This window comes from Aotus nancymaae, unplaced genomic scaffold (assembly GCF_030222135.1).
Source record: "Aotus nancymaae isolate 86718 unplaced genomic scaffold, 86718_ANA_hifiasm-v0.15.2.pri h1tg000010l, whole genome shotgun sequence".
Classification (NCBI taxonomy): Eukaryota; Metazoa; Chordata; class Mammalia; order Primates; family Aotidae; genus Aotus; species Aotus nancymaae.
The window spans coordinates 78598233-78618449 of NW_026988421.1; the positions used below are offsets into that span (position 1 = coordinate 78598233).

The following is a 20217-nucleotide window of genomic DNA, read 5'->3' on the forward strand; positions in this document are numbered from 1 at the left end:
ATGATCTGCCCACCTTGGCGTCCCAAAGTGCTGGGATTACAGGTGTGAGCCACCGTGCCTGGTCCATACAGTCATTCTTGATTTTCAGATTTCTCCTTATAAAATTATGCCTAATGAGAATATCCATCTCATAAAGTTAGTGTGAAGATTAAAGGATTTAACGTATAAAGTATGTAGGACAGTGCCTGGCCTATAGAATTCTAAGTGTTAACTATTATTTATTATTATTATTATTATTATTTTTAGACAGAGTCTTCCACTGTCACCCAGGCTGGAGTGCAGTGGCACCATCTCAGCTCACTGTAGCCTCCACCTCCCGGGTTCAAGCAATTCTCCTGCCTCAGCCTCCTGAGTAGCTGGGATGACAGGTGCCTGCCACCATGCCTGGCTGATTTTTTGCATTTTTAGTGGAGACGGGGTTTCATCATGTTGGCCAGGCTAGTCTCAAACTCCTGACCTCAGGTGATCTGCCCACCTCGGCCTCCCAAAGCACTGGGATTACAGGTGTGAGCCACTGTACCTGGCCTGTTTAATATTATTATATGTGAATATTTATAATTATTTTTGGTAGGCCTCCTTATACTTCATATTATTTATTTGCTGCTTCTTTATTTTTGTGCTTAGACTTCCTAGGGATATTAAATTTTCTAGATAAATTTCATGGGTCTTTTCAAAGAGCCAACATTTGGTTTTATAAATTAACTCCACCTTTTTGTTGTATATTTAACAATTTTTGCTTTTAACAAACTACCTTTTCTTCTCCTGCCTTTGGTACCCATTCTTGTCTTCATTCTTGTCTTCCATCTTGGTTACACATATATTCTTCTTTTCCTTCTTCTCCTCCTTCTTCCTCCTCCTCCTTCTTCCTCCTTCTTCCTCCTCCTTCCTCTTTCTTCTTCTTCCTCCTTCTCCTCCTCCCTCCTTTTCCTCCTCCTTCTTCCTTCCTTCTTCTTCTTCCTTCTTCCTTTCGCCTTTCCCTCCCTCCCTCCCTTCCTCCTTTTCTTCCCCCTCCTCCTCTTCCTCCTCGTCTTCCACCTCCTCTCCTCATCCTCCTCTTCGCTCACCACAACCTCTGCCTCCTGGTTTCAAGAGATTCTCCTGCCGCAGCGTCCCGAGTAGCTGGATTTACAGACATGCGCCACCACACCCAGCTAATTTTGTATTTTTAGTAGAGATAGGGTTTCTCCATGTTGGTTTAGCTGGTCTGGAACTCCTAACCTGAGGTGATCTACCCACCTTGACCTCCCGAAGTGCTGGGATTACAGGCGTGAGCCCCTGTACCCGGCCTATATTCTTCTATGTTTAAACATTTTTCTGTTGTTTCTAAGGATTTAGGAACAGTAGGAACACATTTGTTTATTCTCCCAGCCTTAGTTAGAGCTGCTTGTATGTTTTCAAAAGCTTCTTGCACCTCTGTCTCCTGATGGTCTATAATCTTTCCAGCAACCCAGGATTTAAATCTGGGAAATACCTGTGACAACTACATCTCTATTTTTTATCAGATCTAGAAGTTGCTAAATTCTGTTTTCTTCCACTTCCCTATTCCCATTGCCTCTTGGTCGGGATGGTTACTTCTTGTGTGAACTACTGTAATTACCCTCTGGCTTATCTGCCTCACCCTGTCCCTTCCATCCCATGTAATGCTTCAAGAGTGAATTTTCTAAACCGTGGTGCACTAATTTCTTTGCTCAGAAACCTCCAGTGATTTCTCCTTCTCTGCAGAGTAAAGTTTACGCTACTTTACACTAGCATTTGAGAATCTTATGAACTAATTCCTATCTACTGTTAATCATTCTTTATTTGTTTGTTCTTTAGGATAAATCATAATTGGTAAGATAAACCAAATGTAAAACTATAGTAAATGCTGTCGCTATTCTTTATCTTTACCATGTTTTTCTGACTTGTCTTTTGCCTCTGGATTTCCCAGTCTGGAATGCTTCTCTCACATCCTAGTATGTTGAAATCTACCCATTATTCAAGTGTGAGCTTAGATATCAGCACTTTGATGAAGGCTTATCTGATCTCGTTGCCTAGAATTAATCTTCTTTTCCCATGGCTTTGGGTTTGAACTGCAGCTTATGTGCTCTGTTAGTAGCCATACCACTCTCCATAGTCTACCAGTAACTTCTGTGCCTTAGATCCACATTTACACCTACTTGTCAGGATTGCTCAGTGAATCAAATAAGTAGTAAGTGTAAGCTTCTAGAACTGTACTATCCAGTATGGTTGTCACTAGTCACATATATTTTGACTACTGACTAGCCATATGTGGTTATTGGCTACTTTGTTGAATAGCATAGAGACATTTTCATGATTGGAGAAAGTAATTTTGAGCAGCATCTAGAACAATGCCTGGCAAACAATAGACACCAGTGAATGTTTTTCCTGTATAACACATCCTCATAGTAGACACTCAGGAAATATTAGTTTAACTTTCCTTTCCTCATCTGAATGTTACTGGAGTTGGCCTATGCCATTTAAGAAGTAATAGTTTATGACAGCTAACACAGTACATGAAAAATAAGTGTATGTTGGGCGAGTAAGTAAACACAACGAAGCATGCAAAAAGCATCTTGCTCTCTTTTGGGGTAGGGGAGTCGGGGAGAGGAAGTTAAAAAAAATTCACTACTCAGGCTGGGCGTGGTGGCTCATGCCTGTAATCCCAGCACTTTGGGAGGCTGAGGCAGATGGATGACTTGAGGTCAGGAGTTTGAGACCAACCTGGCCAACATGGTGAAACCTCATCTCCACTAAAAATACAAAACTTAGCTGGGGATGGTCATGGACACCTGTAATCCTAGCTACTTGGGAAGCTGAGGCAGGAGAATGGCTTGAACCTGGGAGGTGGAGGTTGCAGTGAGCTGAGATGGCGTCACCGCAGTCCAGCCTGGATGACACAGTGAGACTCCATCTCCAAAAAAAAAAACAAAAAAGTTTATTACTTAATAAGTGAATATTTCCAAAATACTTAAACAAGGTAGACTAAGCAGCTAAATAAAGATGGTCTTATCTAGTGCTTTTCAGACTTAGCGTACATGCATGTCACCTGGGCGTCTTGTTGAAAGATAGGTTCTGATTCAGCACAGCCTGGGATTCTGCATTTCTAGCCAGCTTGTAAGTGATGCTGCTGTCCAATAAGGGTGTAATTCACGAGATTCTCTACTTATACCCATTTTAACCATTAGAACTAGTCCTTTAATTTAGCTCAAAGTTTTGTTGTTGTTGTTTTGACACAGAGTCTTGCTCTGTTGCCCAGGCTGGAGTATAGTGGTGTGATCATGGCTCACCACAGCCTTGAACTCCTGGGCTCAAGTGATCCTCCTTCCAAAGTGCTGGGATAACAGGCATTAGCCACCACAACTGGCCCAAAGTTCCCCTTTTTCAGGTCGTAATTTTTTAAGACAGCCCTTGTATGTTCAAGAAATATAAGCCTGTTTTTATATAAAGTAGATGCATTGTTTAATACCAATATGAGAAAAACTTAATTATAAATACAGCTTTATATTGATATTAGATTTCTTATGTCATAATATAAAAAACCAGTAAACTTAGTGCTCAATTATTCATGATAGTGGAAAGTTCTAAGATAATTCCAAATAGGCTGGGCACAGTGGCTCACGCTTATAATCCCAGTACTTTGGGAGGCCTAGATGTGTGGATCACCTACGATCAGGAGTTCGAGTTCAGCCTGACCAACATGGAGAAACCCTGTCAACCCTGTCTCTACTAAAAACAAAAAATTAGCCAGGCGTGGTAGTGCACGCTTGTAATCCCAGCTATTTGGGAGGCTGAGGGAAGAGGCTGAGGCTTGAACCTGGGAGGAGGAGGTTGCAGTGAGCCGAGATCGCACCATTGCACTCTGCCCTCAGCAACAAGAGCGAAACTCCATCTCAAATAACAACAATAATAATAATTATTATTCAAAATATGAAATAAACCAGAAATATTTTGGAAAGAGCTTTTAAGTATCTTAAGGTCCTCCATTTTATTATGTGAATCTAAATTTCTGTTCTCTGATGTCTAGAAATCACAAAAGGATGGTGATTTTGGGAACAAAGTTCTTGAGCTAACACTGTCAGTAGTAACTGGCTGTTACTGTAAGATTTAGAGATATATTTTTAGATGCCAGTATACTTATAAAGAATGTTAGAGTACATTATGTGGTTTTATAGTTGGTTTAATTCCCCAACTAAATTGCCCTTAGCAAGATATTACTATTTTTTGTTCCTTTAATTTATTTATTGAACATTTTTATTCCTTTGCTTAGTAATGTACTAGACAGTGGCAATTACAGTGCTGCAAGATAAGTTAAAAAAAAAAACAGCTGACTAAGCTTTATAAGAGGAGGAATCATGTCTGCTTTATGTACCATTGGATGGTCAGTACATGGCACATAACCACATCATCATAAGTGATTTTTTAGTGAACATTGCTCAAGACCTGCAGAGCAGCTGTGGTGCATGCTGGGTCTACTAGAAGTTGAACTGGGACACTTCATGCAGCCTGATGAGTAGGGATCGAGGATTGCATACACAAGGGAACTCACAGATCAAGTTCTGAAGAGAACATTGTAGTTACCCTGGCAGAGAGCAAAGAGGACACAAAAGATTCGCAGAGGAGTGGAAACCCGGAAGGAATGCCTGTAAGAGAGATTGGCTGCACTGATTTGGTAGAGTTGTATATTGTAAGGGTATGGAGGAGTGGTGGGGGTCGTCGGGGGGAGGTGGTGGCAGTAGTAGAGGCCTCAGCAGATGTCAGATCACAAAAAGTCTTGTGTTACTAATTTTATCCTATGAAATGAGGATATTTTTGGGGTTTTTAAGCAGAGAGAATAGCAAGGTCATTTGGTTTTAGAAATTAATCTGAGCTAGGCATGGTGGCAGATGTCTGTAGTCCCAGCTACTGGGCAAGCTGAGGTGGGAGGATGGCATGAGCCCAGGAGTTGGAAGCTGCAGTGAGCAATGCTCACACCACTGCAGTCCAGCCTGGGCAACAGAGCAAGACCTTGTCTCTAAAAAAGAAAAGTCTGAAATACCTCTCAAACTCTTAAAAAAAAAAAATGTTCTTTCAAGCATACATGGAGTGTTTTATAAAAGTGACCATTTACTAGGCTATACAGCAAGATCTTATGCATTTCAAATAAAATCAACCATGTTTTCTGGCAAGAAAGCATGTATATTGGAAAATGAATAACAAACTATATACATTTGGAAATTTAAAAATACACTTTTGTAAATCTCACAGATTAAATATAAAATAATCAAATTAGTGAACACCTAGAACGAAACAATAGAGAAAACAACAGCCTGAGCAACATAGTGAGACCCCGCCTCTCCAAAAAAAAAAAAAAAAAAAAAAAATCAAATTTAGCCTGGCACAGTGGTGTCCTCCTATAGTGCAGCTACTCAGAAAGCTGAGGTGGGAGGATTACTTGAACCTGGAAAGTTGAGGCTGCAGTGAGCCATGATCACACCATTCATTACATTTTAGACTGGGCTACAGAGCAGAAAACCTTATGTCAAAAAAAAAAAAAAAAGAAAGAAACTGGGACATACTAAAACTTGTGTGAAACCCTGAAGCCTTAAATATTCTTTTTTTTTTTTTAAACGGAGTTTCACAATTATTGCCCAGGCTGGAGTGCAGTAGCGCAATCTTGGCTCACTGCATCCTCTGCTTCCCGGGTTCAAGCTAGTCTCCTGCCTCAGCCTCTGGAGTAGCTGGGATTACAGACTTGCACCAACACGCCTGGCTAATTTTTTGTATTTTTAGTAGAGATGGGGTTTCATCATGTTGGCCAGGCTGGTCTTGAACTCCTAACCTCGGGTAATCCACCCACCTTGGCCTCCCAGAGTGCTGAGATTACAGGCATTAAGCCACCATACCCAGCCAAATACTCGTATTTTAAAAGAAATTTAGGCTGGGCGCAGTGGCTCATGCCTGTAATCCCAGCACTTTGGGAGGCCGAGGCACGAGGTCAAGAGGTCGAGACCATCCTGGCCAACATGGTGAAACCCCGTCTCTACTAAAAAATACAAAAAAAACCGAGTGTGGTGGCGCATACCTGTAGTCTCAATTACTCGGGAAGCTGAGGCAGGAGAATTGCTTTTGAACCTTGGAGGTGGAAGTTGCAGTGAGCCGAGGTCGCACCACTGCCCTCCAACCTGGCGCCTGGTGATGGAGTGAGACTCTGTCTCAAAAAAAAAAAAAAAAGAAAAAGAAAGAAAGAAATTTAAATATGAATAAGCTAATCTACATTAAGTGAAGAATGCAGTAAATTCAAGTGAAATAAAATAGATGATAAAGATAAAAGGTAACACTTCTAGAGTTTTTACTGTATACCGAGCACTGTTTCATGTTCTTTACAAAGGTTATCTCATTTAATCTTCACAAAGCCGTACGAGGTGGGTATTGTTGTTATGTGCACTTTACCGATGAGGAAACTTAGGCACAGAGAGAAACTTACCCAAACCTCTAGCTAATAAGTGATAGAATTGAGGTTTGGAGTGATTTTTTTTTTTTTTAAAGATACCATTGAAGAGGATTAACAAAGCTGAAAAGTTGTTTTTTATGAAAAGGCTAATAAACTATTTGAAAGATTGATCAAGAAAAAAATATAAAGTATAAATAATATTGAGGATATGAAAGGAAGATGTAGAAGAAAGTTTTTAAAATAAAATAACTTGAATCACTTTTTCCAATAAATTTTACAATTAAATGGCAATTTTCTAGAAAATTATAACAATAAAAATTGACTCAGTATATAGAAAACCTGAATATTTCTGTAACGATTAGAGAAATAGGATTTGTAATTAAAAGAGTCACATGCTTTCATACACTTAGAGATAAGCCTTTGGCCTAGATGATCCTGTTTTGTTTTTTAAGAAAAAACAAGCCTCTTCAGAGGCTTCATTTATTACATGAAGAATTAGGGAAAACTTTGTCCTACCATTTTAGACTATTTTTACATTAGGAAAAATATTGCACATTTTTTTTCATTCATATTTGACTCAGAAATATTGCACATTTATGAAAATTTTCTAGGGGCAAACTTCAACTTATTTATAAAATAATAATGCCAGCCGTGGAGATGGCACTGTAAACCAAAAGGCAGAATGACTAAAGAAACTATTTGAAAATTTAACAATTATCTCTTCAGTATCCTTCTTGCTCCAAGATTTGCTGTGGTGAGTTTTCCAAATGTTAATGACTTGGAAAAGCTCATTGTCTTTCAGACATATCCCTTCTGAGTTGTGTGATTTGGTGGTTTCTTCATCCAAAACATACCATCCTCTCTAAAACTTGCTGATCTCAGATTTAACTTTTCAGTTTTTTTTTCCAAGTTGTTGTCAGTGGTTTAATGGCTGTATCTGAGCCCCTAAAAGGTAAAGACGCATCCAGGCTATTCTGAGATTCCCTCCAGGCAGGGGAATGACTATCTGGGTCTGCGATTATGTCATCTTCATCAAGTTCTTTAACCAGAGAGGCTTCAGGTTTCAGACACACAGAAGCATAATTCTGACCATATAACAAACAGAAACCTCCAAGTTTCTTCCGTCTTCCACTCAAAGTCTCCTTCAAATCTTTAAGTTTCTCTTGCAACTTCGGGACACACCTACACTCAACTAGAGACTGACCTAGAATCTTGGTTTAATTTGGCAAATTTTCTCCTAAAATGCTCTGCACTTTTCTTACTTATGCCTACCAGAGTTATTTCTGACCTACTGTATTTACTTTCAGAATTTTCTGAAGCTTTTAATCTTTCAGGCAAAGTACTATTTGAAGAACTCTTGAGTATTTACTTTCTGTAAAGGAGTTCACATGTAGCTGCTTTCTCCTGGCTCTCTAGTTTGCAGTTGCCTAACTGCTCAGTGACGTCTACTACTGTCTGTTCTTTGTCTTTGTGTTTGGAGTTAGCTTTGTGACCAACTTTCTTTTTCATTATGCTTTTTTGGTGCAGCTGTGGTCTAATACTTGTTGAATTTGGTTTGTTTCCTGGTAGAATGGAGGAAATAAAGTCTTGCTCATTATCATTGCTACTGTCACTATGAGTGCTAGAAGAACTAGATTTATACTGCTTTTCAAAGTGGCTAGGATTGTGGATATCTGATGTTTTAATGGCTTTACTGCATAACTGTACTTATCCAGAATGGCCACTTTGTGCTTCCTTTAGCAGTTGAAAATCGGGATGCTGCTCTGGAACTCATACTAGAGTTTTGAGCATTTGTGCTTCAAAAAACTTAGATGCTTGATAACAAAAATTGCTGCAAAACGACTTTCTGAATTTCAGTAATATCATAGACTTTATTGGTTTTGGTAGAAGTTTTTATTTAATTCCTAGCTTCTTGTGACATAAACGATAACCACAGAGTTTGAGAATAGAACGTTCATTCACTATATCGTTGTAGTGAGCAGGTGTAATGAACTTCCCCTTTTAGAAGCATCCTCTTGTTTCAAAGTATTTTGTCTGTTCAGTACCTTCGGTGTTTTGAGAGCGGCAGGGAGCCCCAGTCTTGCAGCTCGCAGAGCGCAGCCCAGCATAGTCAGCTGTGGGGAAGAGTAGTCTGCAGAACCCGGACCAGCTCCAGTGTCTTCCCCCAAGGCCCTGTCCCCCTGCACCCAGGTGATCTTAAGGGTGAATTATTTCAAACTATCCAGGTGATAGATATGACCAGATTTACACAGGCTGTTCAGAGAATAGCAAATTAAGGAAAGTTCCACAGTTTATTGTGACTAGTATAACCTTGATACCAAAACGAAGCATGGATAATATCAAATAAATTATAGGCCAGTCTTGCTTATGTATACAAATCTACTAGTATGTTTAAATATTTTATATTTCTGTATCTCACGTCTGCAATGCTGACTGTAATACAGTTCTGACAGAGTTAGCAGGAGACTCCACAGGTTTAAGGGCAGAGTTCCCAATGAGACTGCCCTTGTTGCAGTGCCAGTTAAAAGTATGGTGGTCCCCAGACCACCTGTGCTTCTGATTAACTGGCTGCAAATCTAGGGGTTCCAATGAATCCCCTCAGATTTGATAATTCATAAAGTGACTGAACTTGGGAAAGTGGTATACTTAAGTTATACTTTTATTATGAAGAATACAGATCAGGGACCAGCCAAATGAGATACAGGGGACTGGGAGGGTTCCTAATATGGAGCTTCTGTGCTCTTTTCTGCTGGAATCAGGGTGTATCACCCTCTTGACCCATCAGTATGCTCACCAACCAGGAAGCCTACCTGAGCCATGGTGTATGGAGATTTTATATGTAAGTGTAATTGAATAATTAGCCATGTAACTGAACTGAAACCTTCAGTGTTCTCTCCTCCCTTCCTTAGAGGTTTAACTGGCTCAAACTCCATCCTTCTACACATGGTGGTCTTTCTGATGAGCAGATCCCATTCTGAGTCATCTTGTTAGCATCAATCAGGAATGATCCATGAGGCTTATGAGTAACAAAGGCACTCCTGCTACCGAGGAAATTCCATGAGTTAGAGGTTCTCTCCCAGGAACTAGTGTCAAAGACTGGATACATTATTTATTATACAATAATGACAAATTGAAATTATCTCAGGAATCCAAGAATAGTGTTTTAATTGTCATTGCTGCATAACAGTTTATCCCAAAACTTAATAATACTAAACTTTAACTTAGAAGAATTCAGGAGTAGCTTACTGCATGTGGTTCTAATCTTTATGTCTCATGAGGTTGCAATCAGGAAGTTAGCAGGGGGTACAGTCATTTGAAGCCTGAATAGGGGAGAATACACTTCCAAGGTGGGACACTCACATGGCAGTTGGCAGGAGGCCTCAGTTCTTCACCCCATGGGCCTTCCCAGAGACTCCTTGAGTGTCCTCACAATGTGACAGCTGGCTTTCTCCAGAACTAGTGGTCCCCAAAAAGCAGGAGAAAGCTGCAGTGCCTTTTAAGACCTAGTCATTACTTTTTCTTTTCTTCTTCTTTTTTTAAATTAAATTAAGATGGAGTCTCACTGGCAAGGCTGGTCTCAAACTCCTGGTCTCAAGCAGTCCTCCTGCCTCTTTCTCCCAAAGTGCTGGAATTATAGGCAGAAGCCTGTAGTTTTTCCTTTATCCTGTTTCTTAAAAGGAAGTCATTCAGTTTAGCCAGTACTCAAAGAATTTAGTTTCCACCTCTTAAAGAGAAGAATATGAAAGAATTTGCGGGTGGGCATTTTAAAAAACCACCACAGATGGTTTACTCTTCAAGATAGTTCTTACTATGAATTAGTGTTAATTTATTCATTCATTTGCACATTGAAGGAGAAAAACTCTGATCATATCACTAGATGGAGCAAAAGCAGCTGATAAAATTTAACTCCATAATAAAACCTCTCAGCAAACTAAGAAGGGAACTTCCTTAATGTGATGAAGAGTTTCATTAAATTTATAATTAATTTAGGAACAATCAACATACCTAATATGAAGGCTTTCTGTACATAATATGATTCATCTTTCTATTTGTTAAACTTACTCTTTTGTTCTTCAATATTTTTAAATTGTGCTTATATTAGTGTTTTACATTTGGAATTGCAAAATGATAAAATCAAAGATGAAGACTGGAGCAATTAGGCAAGGGAAAGAAATAAAGGGCATCTAAATTGGAAAGGAGGAAGTCGAATTGCCATGATCATATATATAGAAAACTCTAAAAGCTTCACCATAAAACTTTTAGAACTGATAAATGAATTTAGCAAGGTTGCAGGATATAAAATCAACATACAAAAATTAATAGTGTTTCTATACAGCAATAAAGAATTACCAGAAAAAGAAATGAAGAAGGTAGTCTGTTTACAAAAGCTACCAGAAAAGGGAATGCATTTGACTAAGGAGGTGAGGAAGACCTTAAAACACAGATGAAGGAAATTGAAGAGGGTGCCACAAAATGGAAAGACATCCATATTCAAGGATTTGAAGAATTAATACTTTGAAAATGACCATACTATCAACAGCAAGTAATAGATTGAATGAAATCCCTATCAAAATACCAGTGATAATCTTCACAGAAATAGAAAAAAAAAATCCTAAAATTAATTTGGGACCACAAAGGACTGCAAATGCCAAAGCAGTTCTGAGCCAAAAGGACAAAGCTAGAGGTATCACATTACCAGACTTCAAGATAAACTGCAAAGCTACAGTAACCAAAACAGCATGGTACTGGCGTAAAACCAGACAGGAGACCAGTTGAACAGAATAGAGAACCTAGAAATAAGTCCACATATTTATAACCAGCTGGCAAAGGGACCAAGAACATACTTTGGAGAAAAGACAGTCTTCAATAAATGGCGCTGGGAAAACTGGATATACATATGCAGAGTGAAACTGCACTCTTGTCTTTCACCATATACAAAAATAAACTCAAAATGGGTTAAAGTCTTAAATGTAAGACAAAGGCACTAAAGACAAAGTGAATATTTTATTATTATTATTTTTTAAAATAGAAAGATGGCATCTCGCTACATTTCTCAGGCTGGTCTTGCACTCCTGGGCTCAAGTGATCCTCCTACTTTGGCCTTTAAAGTGTTGGGATTGCAGGTGTGAGCCACCAACTCCCAGACAGATACTGTATTTTCAGCCCATGTTTGCTTACAATATGAAGAGGTTGCTATATTTATTTCTAAGAAGAGGCTGGGAGCAGTGGCTCACACCTGTAATCCCAGCACTCTGAGAGGCCGAGGTGGTGGATCACCTGAGGTCAGGAGTTCAAGACCAGCCTGGCCAATATGGCAAAACTTCATCTCTACTGAAAATACAAAAATTACCTGGGTGTGGTGTCACGCCCCAGTAGTCCCAGCTACTTGGGAGGCTGAGGCAGGAGAATCGCTTGAACCTGGGGGCAGAGGTTGCAGTGAACCGAGATTGCGCCAATGCACTCCAACCTGGGCGGCAGAGAGACACTCGGTCTCCAAAAAAAAAAAAAAAAAGAAAAAAAAAAGCTAAAAGGAAAGCAAGGACAAGTAAATGTCAAATCCATTTTGTGCCATAGAACTTCTTTTAACCTGAAAAGATGTTATGATGCAGAATAAAGAAAAGGAAGTATGTTTCGTTCACAAGGGGGCAAACTCTTCCTAGGCTCCCAAGTTCTTGAGCTTCATGTGCATACAGCAGGAATCTGTCATCTTGAGGGAGTTCTTTCTTAAACCTATGGGCTTGTAAGGTTTTACTTGCCTATGCTGTTGTTTTTGGATCATAGTTGTCAGGGAAGAATTGTTAAAAATTTATTTTAACACCTTCTTCCCTTATTCAGGGCAGTTGGAGACTTAAATTTTACATACACGTACTACCTTTGAACCTTTAGTGTGTTGTCTGCGTACTGAAAGATTGCAGTTGAGTTGAGTTCAGAACGTGCTTTGAAGTTCCCTTTGTCAGACCACATTGTTTGTACCAAAGAAAGACTGCATTTTCTTTTTGTCTGTAATTATTTCCTTAATTATTTAACTTGGTATAACATGTGATACTGGAAAAGCATAACCCCCAAGCCATTGTTTGCCTTCAGCAGTATTTTAGATTTGGGGATGTGGTGTTTACTTATACAAGCCTTTCTTAACCCCTTTTAATTTATATCTCGAACTTGAGGATATCCCTGAAAACAGTGGAAACTTTCCTCACGAGATCTTGACACAAGTCAGAGATGGAAGTGAGCAAAAGGAAATGGTGTGGTTTTTATATCATTTCAGTTGTGTTGAGATAAGGAAATGGGATAGTTTATCCACTGTTCTGCTCTTTTGGGAATGTCTGGTTTGTATATAAAAGTAAAAGGAGTTGGCATAATGTTTTAATTCCTTCTGCTCTATTCTGTCATTCCCTCAACAAATATTTATTTAGTATCAACTATGTGCCAAGCACTGTTCCAGGTGCTAAAAACATAAAGTGAGTGAAACGGACTAACCCTCCTGTCCTCATGGAGCATATATTCTGGAGCAGGTGGCAGGCAATAAACAAAATACAGAGTAAATTATATATTAAATTATATAGCTATAGCATGGCAAGGAGAGTAGTACTAGGCATGGGGATGGGATTACAGTTTTAATACGGTGGGCAGGAAGCCTGTAAATAAGAAAGGGATTTTGAGTAAGTGCTTGGAAGGGGCAAGGCAGCAGTCCTGGGGAAGACCATTACAGGCAGAGGGACCTGCATGTGCCAGGGTCCTGCAGCAGGACTGTAAGCGGCATGTGCAGAGAACACTACAGACCGGAGCGGAGGGAGGGGGAGCTGGTGGACAACTGGAGACTTTAGCTTTGTCTGAGTGAGTTGGAGCACTGTTGGAGGGATGTGAATGAGATGTGATATGGTTTAACATGCTTTCTTGTGGGATCACTCGCTGCTGTGTTGCAAATCCATGGTGGGCACCGGTGGAAGCAGGAGGCTAGTTAGGAAGTCCTTTCAGCCATCCAGGCGAAGGGATTAGTGGTTTGGTCCAGAGTGAGCAGTGGAGGTAGTAGGAAGTGTGTGGGTTCTGGATAGATTCTGCAGGTAGAACCAGTGGATTTGATGACAGTGACAATGTGAGAAGGAAAGAGGGAGTTGTCAAGAACGACTTGAGATTTTAGGCCTGGTTACATCTGTGTCGTGACATTCTAAAGATGAGAAGAAAAAATGATTTTGGATCTTGGACTTTTAAGATTTTATACCAGGTAAAGAGGCTGTTAAGGAAAGTGGGAAAGACTCAGGATCTACCAAATTTGGGAGGGATGAGGCAAGGAAAGATCAGAAGTGACAGATTGTATAGCTGCTGATAACATTAAGTCAATTTTTATACTATTTAAGTTGTTTTTTTCCCTTCCTTTGAGGGAGTCTTGCTCTGTCACCCAGGCTGGAATGCAGTGGCACAATCTCTGCTCACTGAAACGTCCGCCTCCCGGGTTCAAGCAATTCTTCTGCCTCAGCCTGAAGTAGCTGGGATTACAGGCACCCACCAGCACACCCAGCTAATTTCTGTATTTTTAGTAGCCATGAGGTTTCACCATGTTGGCCAGGCTGTTCTCAAATTCCCCACTTCAAGTGATCAGCCTGCCTCAGCCTCCCGAAAGTGTTGGGATTACAGGTGAGATCAACTGTGTGGGCCAAGCTGTCTTAAAAATAGCACTTTCTTATACCAGCCTGAGTTTTCTTTTCAGATGCTATCAAGTATCTTTTCTGATAAGATATTTATTTGCCTTTATTCAGAATTGCTAATTGTATGTTAATCTAACCAAGAATACTCAAGTGTGCCTTTCTTTTTAATCCTCATATTAGCTATATTAACGGGAATATTTTTGGTTGTAACAGCAAAACTGACTCTCTCTGACCTAAAAAATGGAAATTTATTAGCTCTTAACTGAAGAGTCCTGAAGTAATTCAGGCTTCAGACAAGATTACTTGAGCAGCTCATCAGTGTCTCCTGGGATCTGGCTTCTTTCAGTCTCCTGGCTCTGCCTTCTGGCCCAACATAGCTTCCAGCAGCTTCTGGGACTGCCTTATTCATATTGAATCTTAGAGAGTGACATTGTCACTGCAGGGCCAGTGAAAGTCCTGAGACTATTAGACCAGCTCACCCCTGAACATTTTGGCATGGAAGATAGAATATGCTTAGCATAGGATAGAGCCTGTACTCCTGAGATCTTAGGGATATGATTGTACCCTGAATTTTAAAAAGAATTTAAGTAATTAAATATATGGAAATAAACAATTGATTTTTTTATATGTATATATTTTTTATTGCACTTTAGGTTCTGGGGTACATGTGCAAAACATGCAGGATTGTTGCATAGGTACATACACGGCAATCTGGTTTGCTGCCTCCATCCCCCCGTCATCTATATCTGGCATTTCTCCCAATGTTTTCCCTCTCTAACTCCCTACCCGCTGCTGTCCCTCCCCTAGTCCCCTGAGACAGACCCCAGTGTGTGATGCTCCCCTCCTTGTTTTCTCATTGTTCAACACCCGCCTATGAGTGAGAACATGCGGTGTTTGATTTTCTGTTCTTGTGTCAGTTTGCTGAAAATGATGGTTTCTAGATTCATCCATGTCCCTACAAAGGACACAAACTCATAATTTTTTATGGCTGCATAATATTCCATGGTGTGTATGTGCCACATTTTCCTTGTCCAGTCTGTCATCGATGGGCATTTGGGTTGGTTCCAGGTCTTTGCTATTGTAAACAGTGCCACAGTGAACATATGTATACATGTGTCTTTATAACAGAATGATTTATAATCCTTTGGATATATACCCAGTAATCGGATGACTGGGTCAAATGGAATTTCTAATTCTAGGTCCTTGAGGAAATGCCACACTGTCTTCCACAATGGTTGAACTAATTTATACTCCGACCAACAGTGTAAAAGTGTTCCTATTTCTCCACATCCTCTCCAGCATCTGTTATCTCCAGATTTTTTATTGCCATTCTAACTGGCGTGAGATGGTATCTCAGTGTGGTTTTGATTTGCATTTCTCTAATGACCAGTGATGATGAGCATTTTTTCATGTTTGTTGGCCTCCTATATGTCTTCTTTTGAAAAGTGTCTTTTCATGCCCTTTGCCCACTTTTGAATGGGTTTGTTTGTTTCTTGTAAATCTGTTTTAGTTCTTTGTAGATTCTGGATATTAGCCCTGTGTCAGATGGGTAGATTGCAAAAATATTTTCCCGTTCTGTTGGTTGCCAGTTGCCGGTTCACTGTGATGATTGTTTCTTTTCCTGTACAGAAGCTCTGGAGTTTAATTAGATCCCATTTGTCTCTTTTGGCTTTTGTTGCCAATGCTGTTGTTTCAGTCACAAAGTCCCTGCCTGTGCCTGTGTCCTGAATGGTTTTACCTAGGTTTTCTTCTAGGGTTTTTATGGTGTTAGGCCTTATGTTTAAGTCTTTAATCCATCTGGAGTTAATTTTAGTGTAAGGTGTCAGAAAGGGGTCCAGGTTCTGCTTTCTGCACATGACTAGCCAGTTTTCCCAACACCATTTATTAAATGGGGAATCTTTTCCCCATTGCTTGTTTTGGTCAGGTTTGTCAAAGATCAGATGGTTGTAGATGGGTGGGGTTGCCTCTGAGGCCTCTGTTCTGTTCCATATATCTTTGTTTTGGTACCAGTACCATGCTGTTTTGATTACTATCGACTTGTAGTATAGTTTGAAGTCAGGTAGCGTGTTGCCTCCAGCTTCGTTCTTTTTGCTTAGAATTGTCTTGGCTATGTGGGCTCTCTTTTGGTTCCATATGAAGTTTAAGGTGTTTTTTTCCAGTTCTGTGAAGACGGTCACTGGTAGCTTGATGGGAATAGCATTGAATCTATAAATTACTTTGGGCAGTATGGCCATTTTCACAATATTGATTCTTCCTAACCATGAGCATGGAATGTTTTTCCATCTGTTTGTGTCCTCTCTTATTTCCTTGAGCAGTGGTTTGTAGTTCTCCTTGAAGAGGTCCTTTACATTCTTTGTTAATTGTATTCCTAGGTATTTTATTCTCTTTGTAGCAATTGTGAATGGCAGTTCGTTCTTGATTTGGCTCTCTTTAAGTCTGTTATTGGTATGTAGGAATGCTTGTGATTTTTGCAATTGATTTTGTATCCTGAGACTTTGCTGAAGTTGCTTATCAGTTTGAGGAGATTTTGGGCTGAGACAATGGGGTCTTCTACATATACAATCATGTCATCTGCAAATAGAGATAGTTTGACTTCCTCCTTTCCTAATTGAATACCCTTTATTTCTTTATCTTGCCTGATTGCTCTGGCTAGAACTTCCAATACTATATTGAATAGGAGTGGTGAGAGAGGGCATCCTTGTCTAGTGCCAAAGGGAATGCTTCCAGTTTTTGCCTATTCAGTATGATACTGGCTGTGGGTTTGTCGTAAATAGCTTGTATTATTTTGAGATATGTTCCGTTGATACCTAGTTTCTTGAGAGTTTTAGCATAAAGCGTTGAATTTTGTCGAAAGCCTTCTCTGCATCTAATGAGATAATTATGTGGTTTTTGTCTTTGGTTCTGTTAATGTGGTGGATTACGTTTATAGACTTGCGTATGTTGAACCAGCCTTGCATCCCTAGAATGAAGCCTACTTGATTGTGATGGATGAGCTTTTTGATGTGCTGTTGCAATCGGTTTGCCAGTATTTTACTGAAGATTTTTGCATCTATGTTCATCATGGATATTGGCCTGAAGTTTTCTTTTTTTGAGTCTCTGCCGAGTTTTGGTATCAGGATGATGTTGGTCTCATAAAATGATTTGGGAAGGATTTCCTCTTTTTGGATTGTTCGGAACAGTTTCAAAAGGAGTGGTACCAACTCCTCTTTGTATGTCTTGTAGAATCTGTGAACCCATCTGCACCTGGGCTTTTTTTGGTTGGTAGGCTCTTAATTGCTGCCTCAACTTCAGCCCTTGTTATTGGTCTATTCAGGGATTCAACTTCTTCCTGGTTTAGGCTTGGGAGGGTTCAAGTTGTCCAGAAATTTATCCATTTCTTCTAGGTTTACTGGTTTGTTTGCATAGAGTTGTTTGTAGTAATCTCTGATGGTAGTTTATATTTTTGTGGAATCGGTGGTGATATCTCCTTTCTGGTTTTTTATTGTATCTGTGATTCTTCTCTCTTTTCTTTTTTATTAATCTGGCTAGCAGTCTGTCTATTTTGTTGATCTTTTCAAAAAATCAGCCCCTGGATTTATTGATTTTTTTGAAGGGTTTCTTGTGTCTCTGTCGCCTTCGGTTCTGCTCTGATTTTAGTTATTTGTCATCTGCTACCTTTTGAGTTTTTTTATCTGCTCCTCTAGCTCTTTCAATTTTATTTCGATTTTAGATCTTTCCTTGCTTTTCATGTGGGCATTTATTGCTGTAAAATTTCCTCTAGACACCACTTTAAATGTGTCCCAGAGATTCTGGTATGTTGTATCTTCATTCTTGTTGGTTTTGAAGAACACCTCTATTTGTGCATTCATTTCATTATTTATCCAGTCAACATTCAAGAGCCAGTTGTTCAGTTTCCATGAAGTTGTGCGGTTCTGAGTTAGTTTTTTAACGACTTTCTTTCTTTTGCATTTGCTGAGGAGTGATTTACTTCCAATTATGTGGTCAGTTTTAGAGTAGGTGTGATGTGGTGCTGACAAGAATGTATGTTCTGTGAATTTGGGGTGGAGAGTTCTGTACATGTCTATTAGGTTTGGTTGGTCCAGATCTGAGTTCAAGTCCTGAATATCCTTGTTAATTTTCTGTCTTGTTGATCTGTCTAATATTGACAGTGGAGGGTCAAAGTCTCCCACTATTGTTGTGTGGGAGTCTAAGCTCTTTGTAGGTTGTTAAGAAGTTGCTTTATGTATCTGGGTGCTCCTATATTGGGTGCGTATATATTTAGGATCGTTAGCTCTTCTTGCTGCATTGATCCTTTTACCATTATGTAATGCCCTTCTTTGTCTCTTTTGATCTTTGTTGGTTTAAAGTCTATTTTATCAGAGACTAGGATTGCAACTCTTGCTTTTTTTTGCTCTCCATTTGCTTGGTAAATCTTGCTTCATCCCTTTATTTTGAGCCTATGTGTGTCCTTGCATGTGAGATACAGCACACTAGTGGTTTTTGACTTTTTATCCAATTTGCCTGTCCATGTCTTTTGATAGGGGCATTTAGGCCATTTAGCCCATTTCCATTTAAGTTTAATATTGTTATGTGTGAATTTGATCCTGCCATTTTGATAGTAGCTGGTTGTTTTGCCCATTAGTTGATGCAGTTTCTTCATTGTGTCGATGTTCTTTATCATTTGGTTTGTTTTTGGAGTGACTGGTACTGGTTGTTCCTTTCTATGTTTAGTGCTTCTTTCAGGAGCTCTTGTAAGGCAGGCCTGGTGGTGATGAAATCCCTGAGCAATTGCTTGTTCGTAAGGATTTTATTTCTCCTTAACTTGTGAAGCTTAGTTTGGCTGGATATGAAATTCTAGGTTGAAAGTTCTTTTAAGGATGTTGAATACTGGCCCCCACTTTCTTCTGGCTTGTAGGGTTTCTGCTGAGAGATCCACTGTGAGTCTGATGGGCTTCCCTTTGTGGGTAACCTCACCTATCTCTCTGGCTGCCCTTAGCATTTTTTCCTTAATTTCAGCCCTGTTGAATCTGATGATTATATGTCTTGGGGTTGCTGTTCTTGCAGAATATCTTGGTGGTGTTCTCTGTATTTCCTGGACTTGAATATTGGCCTGACTTGCTAGGTTGGGGAAGTTCTCCTGGATAATATCTTGAAGAGTATTTTCCAGCTTGGATTCATTCTCTCTGTCACAGTCACATACACCTATCAAACGTAGATTAGTCTTTTCACACAATCCCATATTTCTTGGAGTCTTTGTTCATTTCTTTTCACTCTTTTTTCTCTGATCTTGCCTTCTCATTTTATTTCATTGAGTTGATCTTCAGTCTCTGATATCCTTTCTTCTGCATTGGTCTATTCGGCTATTGAAACTTGTGTATGCTTCGCAGTGTTCTTGTGTTGTGTTTTTCAGCTCCATCAATTCATTTATATTCTTCTCTAAGCTGTTTATTCTCATTAGCATTTCGTCAAACTTTTTTCAAGGTTCTTAGTTTCTTTGCATTGGGTTAGAACATGTTCTTTTAGCTCAGAGAAGTTTGTTATTACCTACTTTCTGAAGCCTGTTTCTATCAATTCATCAGAGTCATTCTCCATCCAGCCTTATTCCATTGCTGGTGAGGAGTTGTGATCCCTTGGAGCAGGAGAGGTGTTCGGTTTTGGGTGTTTTCATCCTTTTTGTGCTGGTTTCTTTCCATCTTTATGGATTTATCTACCTGTGGTCTTTGTAGGTGGTGACTTTTGGATGCAGTCTCTGAGTGGACGTCCTTTTTGTTGATGATGAAGTTATTTCTGTTTTTTAGTTTTCCTTCTAACAGGCCCTTCTACTGTAGGACTCCTGGAGGTTCATTCCAGACCCTGCTTGCCTGGGGATCACCTGCATTGGCTGCCGAACAGTAAGGGTTACTGCCAGTTTCTTCTGTTATCTTTGTCCCAGAAGGATACCTGCCAGATGTCAGCCTGAGCTCTCCTTTATGAGGTGTCTCTTTGAATATACGGGGGTCTGGGAGCTGCTTGAGGAGACAGTCTGTCCCTTATAGGAGCTCAAGTGCTGAGCTGTGAGCTCCGTTGTTCCATTCAGGGCTGCTGGGCAGCTACTTTTAAGTCTGTTGCAGTGGAACTCATAACCGCATTTTTTTCCCAGGTGCTCTCTCCTGGGAAGGTGCGGCT

General features: G+C 39.8%; 1 protein-coding gene and 1 pseudogene across 5 annotated transcripts in view; one reads left to right on the forward strand and one right to left on the reverse strand.

Moving 5' to 3' along the window:
- BMPR1A (bone morphogenetic protein receptor type 1A) overlaps nucleotides 1-20217 on the forward strand; it is a 164989-nt gene that overhangs the window by 84425 nt on the left and 60347 nt on the right. The gene's annotated exons all lie outside the window — the stretch shown is intronic.
- Nucleotides 7056-9249, reverse strand: LOC135273927 (putative RNA polymerase II subunit B1 CTD phosphatase RPAP2; annotated as a pseudogene).